The sequence below is a fragment of the Drosophila kikkawai genome, chromosome X, assembly GCF_030179895.1.
Source record: "Drosophila kikkawai strain 14028-0561.14 chromosome X, DkikHiC1v2, whole genome shotgun sequence".
Classification (NCBI taxonomy): domain Eukaryota; kingdom Metazoa; phylum Arthropoda; class Insecta; order Diptera; family Drosophilidae; genus Drosophila; species Drosophila kikkawai.
The window spans coordinates 3916147-3933704 of NC_091733.1; the positions used below are offsets into that span (position 1 = coordinate 3916147).

A 17558-nucleotide genomic window follows, 5' to 3' on the forward strand; every position below is an offset into this window, starting at 1 on the left:
CATTCGAACAAATAAAAATGTATTTACAGGGTACGAATGGCCAAGGTAGGGCGGGCATGTAGTTCCTCGAAAACATCTGAGGATCGTAGGGGATTCTGAGTACCATTCTGTCCGTCCATCTGAGTGTCGTGAGGGTTTGCCTTCACCCCCCATATTTTGTCGCAGCACGCAAATCGAACTTTAAGAATGGCAAAAGGCCAGATGCAGTAAGGCAAGATCATCACCCCACTAGCCGACGAGCCGCGGCCGGAATATTTCGCGTGCGCCCCCCTTGCATCTCATTTCCATCTAGGCCGAGTACAAATAATTTGTTACAACTATAGATAGTTCTTCACCTCTACCATGTGCTGCTAAGCATCTTCTTGAATGCATATAGCGCTATGGTGGCCTTTTTCACCCTCTTTACTATATTATTGGCCATCCACGTCAGCTTGCTGTCAAGTACAATGCCGAGGTATTTGACTTGTGTTTTCGGGGTTAGCCTGGTTTTGTTATTTTTTGGGGGGATCCATTGCGGCACCTTTGTGAAGAGAATAAGGTCCGTCTTATCCGCATTGATATTGAGTCCTACCTTCTCTGCCCACTCACTTATCTCCCTGAGCGTTGTTTCCATGATCGAGCTGAGAGTCGAAGGACAGAATCCGGTGATGATTATGCTTATGTTATTCGCATAAGCTGTTATCTTTAGTGCTTTCCCTTCGAATCTCTTGATTAGGTCGTCTACCACCAGATACCATAGAAGGGTCGATAGGACTCCACCTTGCGGCGTGCCTATGTGCGCTCCTCTTAAGCATCTCCTCCACCTTTATGGCGAATTCGCCCGTTGATCTTATGTGGAAAAATTTTGGATAACTGAAGCCTCCCTTCAGCGATCGTCTCCTCGGCCCAGGGAAGCTTTACCTTCTCTTCTGGGGATATGGCGGCTTTTTCCTGGAGCCGATTCTGGATGCGGGCGGCAGCCTGGTACTGCGCCTTGGCCTTCATTTCCTGTTTCGGCGATCGCGGCAGGCTTTCTTCTCTTTGGAGAGCTACACGCTCTCAAGGTCCCAGTCTGTATCGACTATGGGACGTAATCGCCTTAACTTCCCCTGCGTCGATTTTTCTGCATCAGACCGCTGGTTTACTAAGTGTTGGAATATCACTTTAACAACAAAGAATTTAAATCATCTTATAATTAGTTAAGACAAAAACTAAAGACTTATACCTAGTTTACACCTTAAAAAGAAACGAACGTGAAATGAAAACATAACATAACTTTAAGTCTTACACAAATACTAGATTGTACGATTCACTAACGCATAAGAATATGCGGTCACAGAAAAAGCCAGCTTTTTCCGGCGGCCATTAAAACCGGCACTTTTGCCTATACTTTGAACCGACGTGCGTGTGTTCTTTTTTGGTCTCGGCATTTTAAACGTGAAACCTGCAAATAAACGGCATCCCGCGCCGATGTACACTAAGACCGCAAAATTTGGCTAAATTTGTCATTTTCACCACCGAATATACGTTTCTTGATCATTAAAATTGCCTGGTCCCAACATTATTTTATTGGATTGAATTATTTGCAAATTACGATTCAATCAGTCAACACAAAATTAAAATGGCATACAATAGTATCACAAGATTAATTAATATTCAATGATTTGATAACGTCAGTAGTTAGCATACTAAATATGTGAATGGACTGGATGAAAATGAGAGTGTTAGTGGACTTACAAAAATTAATTTTCCACTTTACGTAGAGCCAATATAACTATATAGATAAGGCACCGATCCCTGCTCTCTAAACGGCAATACTTAATTCATGCGATAAAATTATAGTGCCACGCACTTAAAAGAATATAATGTCATGAGAGGGAGCTAAGTTGACTGCCTTACAGAAAATTTACAGGAAGGACAAAAGGAAGGAAGAACAATCGAAAGTATTAGGGAGAATGCTCAAGAAATAGAAACCCAATTACAAAATTATAAAGAATCAACAAAAAATAACAAAAGACTGAAGGCAACACTATTTAAACAGGGAGACTATGTTGTAGTAAAAAATTTTGATTGTCATACGGGGGCTTCAAAGAAGCTTGTCCCGAAGTTTAAAGGACCTTTCGAAGTAGTAAAATGTCTAGGAAATGATCGTTATGTAGTTAAAGATGTCGACGGATTTTAGCAATCTAGAATTCCATACTCTGGTGTTTGGGCTGCAGCTAATATAAAGCCTTGGCTTGGTTGGTCGAAAATTGAAAATGAGGATACAAATGAAATTGAAGATGAGGATACAAATGAAATGGAAGATGAGGATACAAATGAAATTGAAAATGAGGATACAAATGAAATTGAAGATGAGGATACAAATGAAATTAAAGATGAGGAAACAAATGAAATTGAAAATGAAGAAATTAATGAAAGGGAAGAATACGATGATACAAATGAACGAGTTATGTAGCGGCGCCTGAAGAACGTTTTAGTTATGTTCTGCCTAAAAGCATGCTTCAAAATTGGTAGTAAAACCCAGTTAAGACTGGCCAGATGTAACCCCAATTTAGTATCAGTAATTAGTGTTTAACTAAAAACAAAAATACTAATTGATATATATCTTTGGGAGTGATGCCAGGTCGGGCTTGAATCATCTGGTTGGAAAAGCTCGCTATAAGCCGAGATGGCGGATTTCTCAGCTGGCGGAAATTTCCGGCAATAGCCGAAGCCAACGCCGCATGAGTTTTGAGCTTTTCTTTTCTATTGAACCGGCGTGGCAGACAGACGTGAAAATTTTCTTCTGCCAATTTTTTTTTAATAGTGCGGTTAAATAAAAGCACGCGGATCAAAAATCGAAAAGTGATTTTTTTTTTTTATACAACAATTTATTTCGAAAAGTGAGTTTTTTTCTTTGTTGCGCAAATTATATGCGAGTGCTAATTAATTTTGGCTTTTAGGAAGGCTAAAAAAACTCCACTTTTCCCGATACGGTCGCCTCGGCCACCACGGCCGCTACGGCAAACCTGTGCGAGTGGAGTTACAAGGTTGGTAGAGAATTTAGCAGCGTTCGAGGGTTTTCTTTTTACATCGATCGCTTTCATTCTCTAGGTGCCCACTTTATTTGCGTCCGTTGTCTGGGGGAGCACCCACATCGGCCGGCAATACCGATCTGTGCAGAGGAGCACCTACATTGGCCGGTGGTTCGGAGTTGCCCTGAGGAGCACCCGCACCCGCCGCCACTCCAGGTGGCGCACAGGAAAACCTCCGTTAGTCAGAGGTCTGGATTTTTCTTGGGGAGCGCCGCGTTAGACAAGCCGGCGGATTTGCCTAGGGGAGCACCCCCATTTGCCCAGCGAACGGCAGCGCCTTCTGGAGCGGCCCTGACTTTTCATCGATCAGCAGTGGCAGCAGGGAGTACCTTTGTTTTGCTAGGAATCTTCTCGGCCAAATTTCCCGCGGATTAAATAATGCCAATCTAGATCAGCTCTAAATCCATTTCGTTATATCCATCATTATCATCATGTGCAAAGATTTTTGCCGTAATTTTTTTTAACCTCAAAAAAAAAAAAAAAATAGTCAGCTCGCGGAAAAATAATAAATCCCACGTGCATAACAAGTGCCCTGTGCTACACTGGGAGAAATTCCTCAACATGTCTTAACGTAAATCAAGAAAGAAAAGCTTTTGAATGAATAGCTAAAAGAATCGATCATGAAGTAAAACAACTATATTGAAACAAAATTTAATTTTATAAAAATAATTAATTAGAAATTATATTTGAGTTAAGATTCATTGCTAAATTTAAGGTTATTCTCCCTTGACAAAAGTTTTATTCGGTTTAGTCAAAAAAAATTAAAACGTTTATAAGGATGAAGGATAACCCCATATCAAAGCAGGAATGCCTTGATTTTTTTTCCAGCCTGCCTGCGTCGGGAGATCGATCGTCCGCCGAGGAATCTGCTGTGTGAGTTTACTATTAAGACAATAAATCTGAAAACATCAAAATATCTGGGCTAACTAAAATCCTCATAAACGTTAACAGAAATGTCAAGTCGAAAATTTATAAAAAAATCCATTATTAAAATTTAAACCCAGCAAAAAAAAAATGAATTAAACCTAAAACCGAGTTATTTCAATCGACTCTTGAAAAATAAAACTTTAAAAACTAATTTAAAAAAAAAAAAAATAAAATAATAGCATTAAATAATTAGCAACCCACCCAAAGAATAAGAATGAAAATTAATTATAAAAGAACAAATCAATGAATTTTCTCCTAACAAACTATTTCTTTAAAAATTACATTTTGGATAACTATTATTTTTCCCAATCTTATCATAACCGTTTTTCTAGCACATGTTTATATATTTTATACACTTATCATACATTATTTTATATACTTATATACACTTGTAGGCCCGAAAAATTTACTCATGCAGTTTAATTCTAATTTTGTATTATTTCGATTAATTTGTTTCACCTAGGCTTAGAATAATCAATAAAATTGAATATGTTAACTATCAAGGAAGTAAATATTAAAATGAAAGCTTAAATAATTAATCAACTGAACTCGGCTGATGTCTCTGCGGTCCTAGGGTATAGAAGGGATCACCAGAGTTATCCTCTAGCGGCAGGTGGTCGAAGGTAGGGTGGGCAGAATGCGAGCTCAATGACATCTCAGGCTTCGCCAACAACAAATCTCTCTCTCTCTCTCCCTCTCTCTCTCTCGTCCTTTCCCGCTGTTTCTTTTTTTTTTTTATGCATCTTTTCTTCCGGTTTAGTAACTAGCTTTAGATATTGTCGCAGCACGCTCATTTCGGATCCTATTAATAGTAATGCGTAGACAGTGTCAAGATCTGTACGAGCAAGATCTCCACCCCCAAAGCCGACGAGCTAGTGCCGGAATACATAGCGTGCCCAGCCAATACAGATCTTTGGAAACAATTTGTACATTAGTCGAACGTTACACGTTACAGTTATTGAAAGGTATACAAATAATATGTTCGACGAGGCGAAAGAAATAGTAAAAGACAACATAGTAAGTAAGCCAAATAAAAACACGAACATAGACATAAATGAAAAAAAACCGTTAAAGACAATAAAAGCGTTTGGAGTAAAAAAGATAGTCACTGTAGTAATAAGATAGTCAAAGTGTACAATACAAGAAGCAAAACCAAAAGAAAATAATTTAACTCAGAACTAAACCAAGATCAGAAGATCCTTGTCGGTCAGGACGGCCGAGTTGTAGTAGCCCTAAGCATAAGTTTGTACATACACTTTTATAGTAGCCCTAAGTATTCATACACGGTCATACTCTTTAACGGTAGCCCTAAGCATTTATACACATACATACACTTTTAGCCCTAAGCGAATGTACAAACACTAATATAATCTGTGATATACTGGAGAACGTAAAGGAGAAGAGAAAAATAAAAGGACAGTCTTGCGAGTGATCCAAAGCAGAACAGTCGTTGTTCATTATTGTTGCTGCTACAATATCAGAAGTGGGCACAAAACCTCGTGCCAAAAGCCATTCCTGCAAGATTTTATAACAAAAACAAACTCTATAATGGATCCGGTTAACGCAAATGATTTTTCGATTAACCAACTGCGCAATTGGCGTTCGGCCCTTAACTTGGCCACTCACGGCAGTAAGAGTACGTTGGCAGCAAGATTGAGTGAAGTGCATTTTCGCGGAAAATGTCCAAGTATGCCAAACGAAACATGTTCCAACAAACGGAGACAACCAAATTTAAACGAAGCGGCGAATGCAGAGAATGTTCCACAATCAGACAATAAATCAAATAAAACGACGAATGCAAAGAATATTCCAGAAACAGACGAGAAAGCAAACGAAGCGGCGTTAAACGAACGAGAGGAAAAAGCAAACGAAGCGGCGATAAACGAACGAGAGGAAGAACCGAACGAAGCGACGATGAACAAACGAGGGAAAGAACCAAATGAAATGGCAAACGACGGAGAAGAAGAATCAAATGAGATGGCAAACTACGATGAAGACGGAGAATCAGAGGAAGACGCAAACGACGAGCCAAATAAGGAGCATAAGGAAGCTGATGTAAACGAGGGACAAGGAAAAGCAGAATTCACATGAAAGGAAGCTAACTTCGGCACGCCGAAGTTTGTATACCCTTGCAGTTTGGTTTTATTATAGATTTAAATACTGAAAACACTCACAAAATCAGGTGTATACAAAATATATATTTCTTCACAGACAATTGGATAAACATACGTATTTCGCCTTGCAGTCTCATTCGAAAAGTGATAAACGCAGATGCAGGCCATATGGAGTGAGTAATTCAATAGAGAAACAGATATGCATCGATTTTGATTTTAAACATACAAATATCGCTTTTGTTCGTGTTAATTTTTAATACAAGAATAGATATATTGGAAGCTGCACTGATAAGATTCAATAGCTGTTTATCAGCGGCTTAAAATGGCTCATAAGCCAGCCTATATCTTGGTGTAGCTGGGATACGAATTGGTCTGCGGGGCAGCTGGCGGAATCAGCGGACGCTGAATATCACTGTTGGCTTAGATTTGCTTGAAAAGCGAGTAGATTCCTTAGTACAAATACCATCCAAGAGCGAGAGTAGCCAAAGAGAACAGGAGGATGGGCAGGGCATCCAAGAAGGGAGCCGGGGCACTAATAAGTTGCGCCCAGACGCCAAAGTGTATGAGAATGGCAAAGGCTAGCAATACTCCATTGTTGATCAGCCAGGGCAGCAGGAGCAGATGGCGTTCCTTAACGGTGCCCACAACCAGCATGGCCGATGCCAAAAGATTGATCACCAGGTAAACACTCAGGGCAATAATGAGAATGGAGCGCACTTGATCCACTGTAACATCTGCACTTTTGTTAGCTTCAACAAATTGCTGCGTAATTTCATCAGCGAATTCCAGGGCTACGGATAAAAGGATCACCGCCAGGAAGGAGAATATTACGCCCAGCCAGCCTATAACCACACCATAGGTATTCAGTCTCATGCAAAACACGCTGGACAGCATTTTCACTGGTTTTTGATTAGTTTTATTTGATTAGAGATTCGGGAAAAAACAATAGCTCTTGCCGGCGCAGTCGAAATGCAATTGGGGTTTCATTACATTCTACCTATACTTATTATGTTTACAGTTTTACATTCCCAACTTTACATATTTTATACATTTACCGATCGCTTCTATGACAGTTATATGATGTAGTTGTCCGATTTTTATGAAATTTATACCAAAATTCTAGAATAATAAAATAAGCTTATATCTCAGAGTAGATAAAAATACGTTCAAAAACAACGAAGCTATAATTTTATTCCTATTAATTTCCCGATCTTTTCTATGGCAGCTATATGATATAGTTGTCCGATTTTCATAAAATTTTTACCAAAATTCAGAAATAATATATAATGGCCATGTAAAAATGTTACAGCAAAGTTATAATTTTTTTTCTAAATATTTATCGAACATTTGTATGGGAGCTATATGATATAGTCGTCCGATCCAGCCCGTTCCGACATATATAGCAGTGAGAATATATAGAAGACTATATGCAAAGTTTCATTCAAAAAGCCTCAAAACTGAGGGACTAGTTTGCGTAGAAACAGACAGACAGACAGAGGGACAGACGGACTTGGCTAGATCGACTCGGCTGTTGATGCTGATCAAGAATATATATACTTTATAGGGTCGGAAACGTCTTCTTCACTGCGTTGCAAACTTCTGACTGAAATTTTAATACCCTGCAAGGGTATAAAAAGAGCAGCTAAAAACGACCAGAAAAATCTAGAAAAATCTGGAAAAATACAGAACAATGAAGAGAATGCAAAGGACGGAAAGCAACTTTATTTTTTTAACGACATTCAACAAAAATTGGCGATCGAAAATGCTTTCCAGAAGGAGAAATTAAAATTAATGGCCAGAGAATTGGAGCTGATGAATTTTGGGAGAGAGCTACTGCGGAGGGAGAACGATTTATTGAGAGCGTCTGAGAGAGTAAGCGAGAGAGAGACATCGTGCAAAGTTACAAAAGATGATGAAATTCCTTTTCAAAGCATAAAGGAAATGTTGCCAGATTTCGACGGCCAAACAAATGTTAGTGTTTGGCGCACACATATAAACGTATTAAAAATAACGTATGGATTGACGGAGAATAAGTTACGGTCGCTAATATTTAGCAAAGTTAAAGGTTGTGACGTAATTACGCCGTTGAAAGGGGAAAACATAAACAGGGTATCGTTGTTCTCGATCATACCTCCGAGTGTTAACCTCATTCAGGCTTGTCGACCCTTAACCATCAGCTGAGCGGGACCCATTGATTCCTAGCTCTAGCGGGAGATGTGGGGGGGGGGGGGGGGGGGGGGGGGGGGGTTGCTGCGGATAAGGATTGTTACGTCAAAGGTTTTATTATAGAGTCCCTCCTGAACCTACACAATGAGACGATCCTCATTCGAAACCAACACACAAAACAATTTTCTCATAATTAGTAAAATATGAAACAAGGCAAAACTAAACTGCGAGAAAAAATTGAGAAACGAGAAGGCACGAATTAATATTTGAGCCTGCAGGGGTGGCCTTGGCTGTTGTTCGCCACACCATATATCTTTACCCTCCCAACCATGGTCCTTCTTGTAATCGTTAACGAAAGACCCCAAAAGTATTTACGTTTGTTAGTCTCCCATGCCATAAATAAGGAAACTTAAAAGTTCATCATCATTATAATAATTTTTAATAATCAAACAAAAATTCCTTTTGGATATTTTCCAGTGTACATCTCTCCAAATTCACAATAATCAACGAAGTCCTAATATAATTATTTTTCTTCTCTCATGTCTACCAAATTTCAATGCCTAATTTATTTATTTATTAATTACCCTATCATTACATGGCCTATTTTATTTACTTAAGGTTAATATTATTATTTATTTAATCATTTAAATTGTTTTTTTCAGTGTCAATTCTGTTAGGTTTAAACAATGATAATGGTAATGTGGTGCTTAATTATGATGCTATAGAATTATTAGGAAAATATAACTTTACCCATTTAATTGTGTTTTTTTTTTTATTTTCGATGTTTGTTTTCTTTTTTGTTTTGGGTCTACATAATTTTATTTATTTATTATTATTATATTTTTGTTTCGCTTCAACAACCTACATCGCACAATTACAATAAAACAGTTTCTATTGCTGAAAAAGAAAATATGTATATGCAAAGGAAACAGTGTAGCGCAGGTTTTGGCTTTACATTTAACTGCTTTAAATTTACGATGATAACATGAATTAGAATAAAAAGAGGAATCGGCAAAATAACAAAAATCAATCGATGCTGATAAGCATTAACGCCGGTAATCAGCCTTTACACTGGGCGACATAATTTGTGTTTTTTTTTGTTCGTTTTTTGTTTTCACTCACCCACTTTGTTGTTCTCGAAGAAGGCCTTCTTGTCGATGATGTGTTGGTGTGTATTAGGGGAAAATTAAAAATTCAAAATATAGCCGCATGATTTTAATATATATATATTTTTTTTTAATATTTAAAATATTGAGAAGTAATTAAAATTTTTTTTTTGTAGTTACGTTTTTCATATTTTATATTCATTCTATATATACATATCATTTATTTTATTTTCTTGTGTTTTATTTTTTTGTTTAGTTTTAAAATTTTTTTTATATTCCTACTGGCAACGAAACTTTTTATTGCAGTGTACGATTTTAGTTGGACTTGCTAAGCTCACGCTCTTGTTTTTGTTTTCTATCATATTGACTGTTCATATGCATCACCACCACTACCACTGTCATTGTTTTTTTTTTTTCAACACCTTTTACATGCCTATTTTAAATTTTTTTCTTATCGGATTTGAGACACTTCATTTATTTCATAATTTGGTACTAATGATGATGTTTCGAGAGGGTTTAACTCTATTGTTTTTTAATTGAACAAACAAAAAAAAAAAAGTTTTATATATGTGTTTTTACACTAGTCTGCATGATTTTTTTTTTTCTGTTTTGAGGTCCGGTTTTTTTGTTTCTTAAGATTTTACATTTTAACTAGTCGTGTGTTTTATGAGTTGTTTTAACCCATTTACTCGTTTTTGCGAACTTTTAATTTGTCACTAGATTTTAAGGGTTTTTAGTTTTAAATTTTTTTAATCTGCACTGTGTTTTACACTTTTATTTTTGAGTCACTTTTTGTGGGTTTTTCACTGCTCCAAGCTGCGGTGAACTCCAAATAAATTTTCCCCAGCAGAGATAGCTGCTCCAGCCGCCTTTTTTGGCCGGCGCTGAATAGCGTAACCAATCTACTCTGCTGCCTTGTTTAGCTACAGGAATAAAATTAATTAATGTTGTGCAAACGAGCTGTTTACGCCAGGAGGCCCCTGCTCCCCCTCTGCCCACCGAGCGCCCAAAAGCTCAAGCGCTTCCAGCGTAGCAACGCTCGCCCGCTCTCCGCTCCTCGGTATTCCCGACCGCACGCTCCCGTGCTCCCGATCGTCGCTCGCTTCTAGACGAGCCGCTTCATTTCACGGTTCTCCCGCTCTCCCGCTCTCGCGCTGTTAAGCGCTTTCGCACTCTCGAGCGCGGGCCTCGGGCTTCGTTGCCGAACACTCGGATCGTCCGCTGCCGCTCTCTCGCTCTCGCTTAGCGAAGACAACGGGCGTGAGCGCGGCCGTTTGCTGAAGTTTTAGAGTTAGTAACATGTATGCAGTCGAATAAAGCTGATCGCCTGAATTTCCCACGACGCCCCCGACTTTGCTTTTGTTCGCTTCTGGGTTTTTTGTCTTTGCGCCGGTGGAAACTACTTTTTTACGGATCTTCAGTGGAAAGGATCGCCCCCCTCCTAAACATTGGTCCTTCGAGCCGGATACGGATATCCTTCCGCAACACAGCCAGCAGTTCCGGTGATTTTTCCGCTCAAGATAAGTACGAGCCTCTTCCATCTCCCTCTCTCTGCCGGTCTTCAGCAGTGGTCCGAACACTCAATTTCGTTCACACTGCTGCAAGATAATTTTGTTCCTTTTTTTGTGTCAACTCTTGATCCGAGTTTTTCCGACACAACGGCAGTTTGAAGGAAAAATCCATTTCTCCCTAATTCCATCGCCCAGTTTTCTCAATCCGTCTCCGTTTTGTGTGATCGCCATATTGCCTGCCGTTTTTTTGTTCTTTTCGCTTCTCCGCTCCACTCGCCAACGGCCAAGGCATATGTACATCAACAAATAAATAAATCAAATTAAATAAATAAAACAAAAAGGCTCAATTAATATATGCCGGTGTCAACATATATATTTTTTTGTTGTGTGCCATTTGTTTTTTTTTCTTCACAGTTTTATATGCCAAATTCTAAAATACAGTCCACTCTTCGTGTTCCCACTGTACCATAAGGCGAAACATCCAACACATACCCCCACACAAATCCGCTCTGCTTGTCCATATATAAATATTTTCTGCCTCAACTATATATTTTTTGTACGCCGCAACAGTGCGGTTAGCGGTGTTCCACTGTGCAAATAAAGTCCACTCAACCATACATATATTTTTGCATGCGTATCCAACTCCTTACATATGTCATTATATTTTCTGCCCGCCCATACAGGAATTAAATTACAATAAAACCAACAAACGAAAATAACCAAGATAAGAAATTCAAGTGCAAGTTTTTTATTTCTCCAAATCCGCACAACCGCCGCAGCAGACGTTTTGTTGTTGTTTTTTTGTGTTCCGCTTTGTTCTCGCTCCTGAGCTCTTCGCTTATACGGTGTTTTGCCGACGGCAAAACCAAACTTCGATTTTCGGTTAGTTTCGGATTCCCGCGCTGACCGTCGCATCAGTGTTGTTGTTGTTGTTTCGGTTTTCTGTGCCTTTATCTCTCGTCAGCGCCTAGCTTATGCACGGCTGAGCCGACGGCATAATACAGTGCGTTTTCCAAGTTAACGCCAAGGGTATTTTTTTTATTTAATTCCGCCTTTTCGGCGCCGTCGTAGTTACGTGCAACTAATTAAATACTTCACGCTAATTATTTCCAACATTAAAAATTAATTTTTTTCTCTCTTTATTACGGAGTATAATTAATAAAGAAAGTTTCCAATTCATACATACAAGCTCCACGTCCGAACCACGGAATATACGTATATAAATATACAATTCGGCCAGCAGCAGCAATCGCTGCAATCGCTTCCCATCATCATTTGTGGTTCGTTGCCGAACTTCTCCGCTGAGGACTTTGCTCTTGTTTTCTTTTCGCTTGCCGTTGACATTTTTTCTTGTCGCTGGTGCTGTGTCCACTGGCTTTACGCGAACCAGAGTTGGGTCGTCCTTCCTTCGCAATTCGTGTGTATTTCCTGCGGCGATCAACTGATTCACGACCCATTCGACCAAGGATGCCCACGGGAGACGAGGAACAGACTCCTCTGATTCCAGCAATTACTCTGGAAGGGTCCCAGTCCGGATCTCCTCGGCCTGATCAATTAAAGCCAAAGGCGGCCACTGCCACTCCAAGGGCAAAAAGTCAAGAGACACTCGACACTGCCCCCAGTACCTCATCCAGATCTACGCGATCCGTGTCCAAGATGGCTCAAAAGGCGATAGATATTGCCCTTAAGAAATTTATTGCCACAACAGACCGGGTTAGCCATTTCGAGGCTAACCTGCACACTCCGGCTGCCCCTGACACGGACAGATTGTCCCCTGGCATGTGCCAAGTCCACCGGGACCAAATTCGGGCCCTGTGGGAAAAGGTTGAGAAAAGCTTCGAAAGCTGCTCCGACCTCCTTGCCGAATCCGACGACACTACGACCATTGCATCAGAGCTAGAATCGAAGTATAGTTACTGCTATTCGGTGTTTTCGAAGTGTGTGGTTCAGCTGCAGGACGTAATTGACCGGACCGCCTTCCAATCCACACAGGCTTCCGCCAGCAGTCAACCACCCCCTTCTACGGGTTGTCGTCTGCCACCAGTGGACACCGAAGTCTTCACTGGGGACTATATTCGGTGGCCAACGTTCCGAGACCTTTTTACTGCGATCTATATCCAGAATTCGCGTCTCACACCGGTGGAAAAGCTGTTCCACCTGTTGTCAAAGACAAGTGGCGATGCACATGCCATTGTGTCGAAGGCTCCTCTCACAAACGAAGGGTTCATCTCCGCATGGCAGAGCCTCACCGAACGGTTCGAAAATCGGCGGTTGCTCGTCAACAGCCAGTTGAAAATCCTATTCAACCTTCCAGCAGTCCCCCAAGAGTCAGGAGCCGCTCTGAAAGAGCTGCAAGGCACCATCCAGAGTTGCCTAACCGCCTTATCGATGTCCTCCATCCAAGTCGACACCTGGGATTGTCTCCTGGTATACATGGTTTCCATAAAACTCCCCAAAACCACACTGTCCATGTGGGAGCAATCCGTCCACAACAAGGCCGAAATTCCGACCTGGAACGAGTTGAACTCGTTTTTGACCGAGCGTCACCGTACTCTAGAGGCTATGGACGATATCAGGCCTAGCAGTTCGGGGCAAGTTCCCCCCAGATCGACCCCTGCAAGCGCCCCGGTGCGCAGGCTCAATTCATACGAAGCTAGGGTGGCTCCAACACCGAGAAGGTGTAATCTATGTTCCAGAGAAGACCACCCTATCCGTATATGTCCGCTTTTCCTAGACATGAATGTCAATGAGCGGACAGACTTCATCCGAAGAAAGCAACTCTGCTTGAATTGTCGCGAGGGCACCAGCAACGGGACTGTACTAGTGCCCATTCCTGCTTTACGTGTCACAGCCGGCATCATACTCTGCTGCACCGCGACAACCCTGCGGCTACCGTTCCAAAACCCTCCGCTCCATCAAGTCCACGACCCGCACCCATTGCGAGAAGCGCTGCAGCCTCCGACGACCACTCTAATGTGCAAGTCTGCTTTGCGGCAGGATCAAAGGCTGTCCTGCTCGGTACGGCGATTATTGACATCTGCCATCTTGGCCGCACCTTCCAAGCGCGAGCCCTGATCGATTCAGGTTCTGAAGCGACCTTTATTACTGAGAGGCTTTTCAATATCGTAAAACTTCCATCCCAGCCAACGCAGACCCAAGTTTCCGGTCTCAACGATACAGTTGCCGCTCAAGCAACAAAGCTCTGCAAATTTTCAATTCGCGCTCCCTCCAGACCCGGGCTGCAGTTACATACGACAGCTTATGTTCTTCCTCAACTCGCTGGAAAACTTCCCTCATATCCAGTTGCGAGAGATTTCCTAAAGCAGCTTCCTGCTCTCCCCTTAGCGGATACAGCGTTCTTCGAGAGTTCTGATATCGACGTCCTGATTGGAGCTGACATACTTCCGTCTGTGCTTCTGGGCGGTTCCAAAAATAACATCTTCGGCTCTCTCCTGGCCCAAGAGACGATCTTCGGGTGGGTTCTCAAAGGCCCAGTGTCTACAACCGCTACGGGCGGCGTGTCTGTCTTCTCGACACAAATTTCCGTTTCGTCAAAAAGTTCACCGGAAAAATTCCTTGCCGCTCGCAGCGCTGCTGGCCTGGAAAGCAGACGTACCCGAGGTACGCAGTCCTACCGTTGCCGAGTCTGCAGCGGATTCCACCCGCTCCGGAAATGCCAACAGTTCCTCAAACACTGCGCTGAGAAGAGGCTCCGAGCGGTTCTCGACCACCGCTATTGTTCCAACTGTTTGGCCCACGAACATTCCGAGGGAACCTGCCGCAGCGGTGACCGATGCAAGACGTGCAATCAGCACCACCACACTCTCCTGCATCCGCATGACCGTCCAGAGCATCCACTCCGCTCGCAGCATCGGTCACCCCCATACTTCTAGTTCGCATTTACTTGACCATCACTCATCTCCATGTCATTTTCTTTCATCCAGATCACATACGAAGGCTTCATTTCCATATACCGCGATCGCTCTGGAAAGCAGACGTACCCGAGGTACGTAATCCTACCGTAGCCGAGTCTGCCAACGTTCATCCGCTACGGAAAGTCCGACGTCTTCTAGCGCACAATGATGCGTCCTGTTCACGGCATTCGACGCCTCCGCCTTGTTCAGCAAGCTCCTTACGACAAGTTTTCGCCTCTCCATGGCAATCATCCGCCTCTCCTTGGCACTCATCCGTCCTTCATCGCTATTCGTCGCTCCAGCATCAACGATCTACGCGGCGCTCTGACGCCCCTCCATACCATCGTCCTGTACGGGTATATTGCAACCCGAGTGATTGCAAGGGGGGGGAGAATGTTTACGCCAGGAGGCCCCTGCTCCCCCTCTGCCCACCGAGGGCCCAAAAGCTCAAGCGCTTCCAGCGTAGCAACGCTCGCCCGCTCTCCGCTCCTCGGTATTCCCGATCGCACGCTCCCGTGCTCCCGATCCTCGCTCGCTTCTAGACGAGCCGCTTCAATTCACGGTTCTCCCGCTCTCCCGCTCTCGCGCTGTTAAGCTGGGCTTCTCGGCCGGCAGCGGCCCTTAGGCTAAGCTAAGTTTAGTTCCAATACGAATGTCAATAATTGCATGCAAAGGGCGCTCCATGCCAACGTCATTTTTCGACCCCCGAATTTCTGGACCTTTTTACTGCGTTTCTTCTTCGTGGGACGGATTTTTCTACTGATCCTTTTGCGGAGGAAAAGCCACCCCACTCCTAAACACGAGCCAAGGAATTGTTTAGAAATATTTACCCAGTGCTTCCTTTTCTTGGATTTTTTTCTGCTCAATCGACCTAGCGATTTCTCGCCGTGTAGTCGAAGAAAACAAGCGTGACCTACATGTGCAAAAATAATATTATTTATATGTCGATCGGCTTGGACATTTTTTTTTATAAAAAATATTTACCTTGACACGGCAATCTTTGGCAGCCGGTAAATTGGCGTTTGTTGATGGCCTTTTTCAACCGATGCCGAAATAGCAGTGGGATTAGGGTCCGGAGCACATGTGCATATGCTCGCTTGTATATTTTCCCTGCTGGGTTCGGGACCAACTTCTCAGCTTGACGACTCCAATAGAAAAGATCGAAGCCAGAAGCTGGAGACCCGAAGAACCCTTCACCGATTTGCACTTCGGTATTCACCAGCTGGTGGTTTCAACTGTCATTTTTAAGACGTTGCCAGATAAGGGGTCGATACTAATTATCGCTACTATTTTTAGGCGCGTATCATTTTCATTTCAAAAAAATACTAAAAAAGTTTTTATATGGGTCCATTACACCACCAGATAATCTAACGAGGCTCCGAGGCACGATTAGCTGGAATTAGCTTCGAAGATCCTTGGCATGATATGTACCGATTTCTTTCCCTTGCAATGTTTCAAGCAAGTAATAAGCTGTTCCTACTTTTTTCTTCACTCGACATTTTGAAAACTGCGGCCCTAATTTCTTATTAAAATTCTTAGAGAAATTACTCAGGTAAAAGTTGCGTTTAAACACCTCTTGGCCTTCTTTGTACGAGACCGGCCTGGATCGCAAGTTGTATTGCGTCGCATTACGCTCATAAGCCGTGCGGCTATTTTGCTTTATCTCATCTCGTAACCAATGGAGTTTATCCTGACAATTCAAAAGCGGAGATTCTTCTAAGAGGGATAGCTTTTTCAACAACTTATAATCACTTCCATGATTAACCATATTGAAACCAAACAGGGCCTTGTAAGGTGAGCAGCAAAGGGTTTGGTGCAGCGAGGATCGCAATGCCGAGGAAATGCTAGTTTAATTAGAATCCCATTCGGTTTGATCTGCTCGCAAATAGGATCGTATCGCAGCCAATAAGGAGCGATTTACCCTCTCCGCCGCATTGCTCTGAGGAGAATATAACGCGGTAAGCGTATGCTTGATTCCGAACTTTGTTAAAAAGGCTTCAAACTCATTAGACTTGAATTGAGATCCATTGTCGCTTACGAGGATCTCGGGTGTTCCAAATTCAGCAAAAATTCGATTTCGCAGAAAATCTATTATCGCGGAAGAGGTAAATTTTTTTAGTGGACACAACCAATGGTAACGACTGAAGTGATCAAGGACAATAAGTAACCCTATGTGACCTTTCTTGCTTCGCGGGTAGGGACCTAATATGTCAACATATAGTAACATATAGACCCATGGGAGGCCGTAATGTTGTGTTCGGGGCTTTAGTCTCTTTGCAAACATCGCAATCACGAACGTATTCTCGAACTTGTTTGGACAAACCTGGCCAAAACAAGTGTCTTCGCAAACGTTGGATTGTTTTCGGCATTCCCCCGTGCGCAGATACAACGCTGTCATGCGCTTGGCGGATCGCCTCTACTTGAATTGCCTCCGGCACCCACAACTTCCAACAGTCCGAGTCCTGGGCTGCATTTCTGGAGGGGTGTTCGGTGCGTATGTACACAAATCGGTCTGCCGTTCGCAGATCCGGGAACTTTTCTCTATTTGCTTATATTGTTTCCTTGAGCTGGATGTAATCAGGGTCAAGGAAAGATGACGATTCTAAATCAATTTCTGGACCTATCCATTCAACATTATCGATTTCTGGGTCACAAATTCGAGATAACGCATCAGGAACAATATGATCTTTCCCTTTACGGTGTGAAATAGTGAACTTAAAAGCTTGCAATCTAAAAATCCAACGGGCCAATCTTCCAGATCCTT

The 17558-nt window shown here is 42.2% G+C and overlaps 1 protein-coding gene and 1 pseudogene across 1 annotated transcript in view; one reads left to right on the top strand and one right to left on the bottom strand.

The window, feature by feature from the left end:
- The window catches only part of kl-5 (male fertility factor kl5), an 871112-nt gene that overhangs the window by 318588 nt on the left and 534966 nt on the right, over positions 1-17558 (top strand). The gene's annotated exons all lie outside the window — the stretch shown is intronic.
- On the bottom strand, positions 6166-7061 carry LOC108074105 (uncharacterized; annotated as a pseudogene).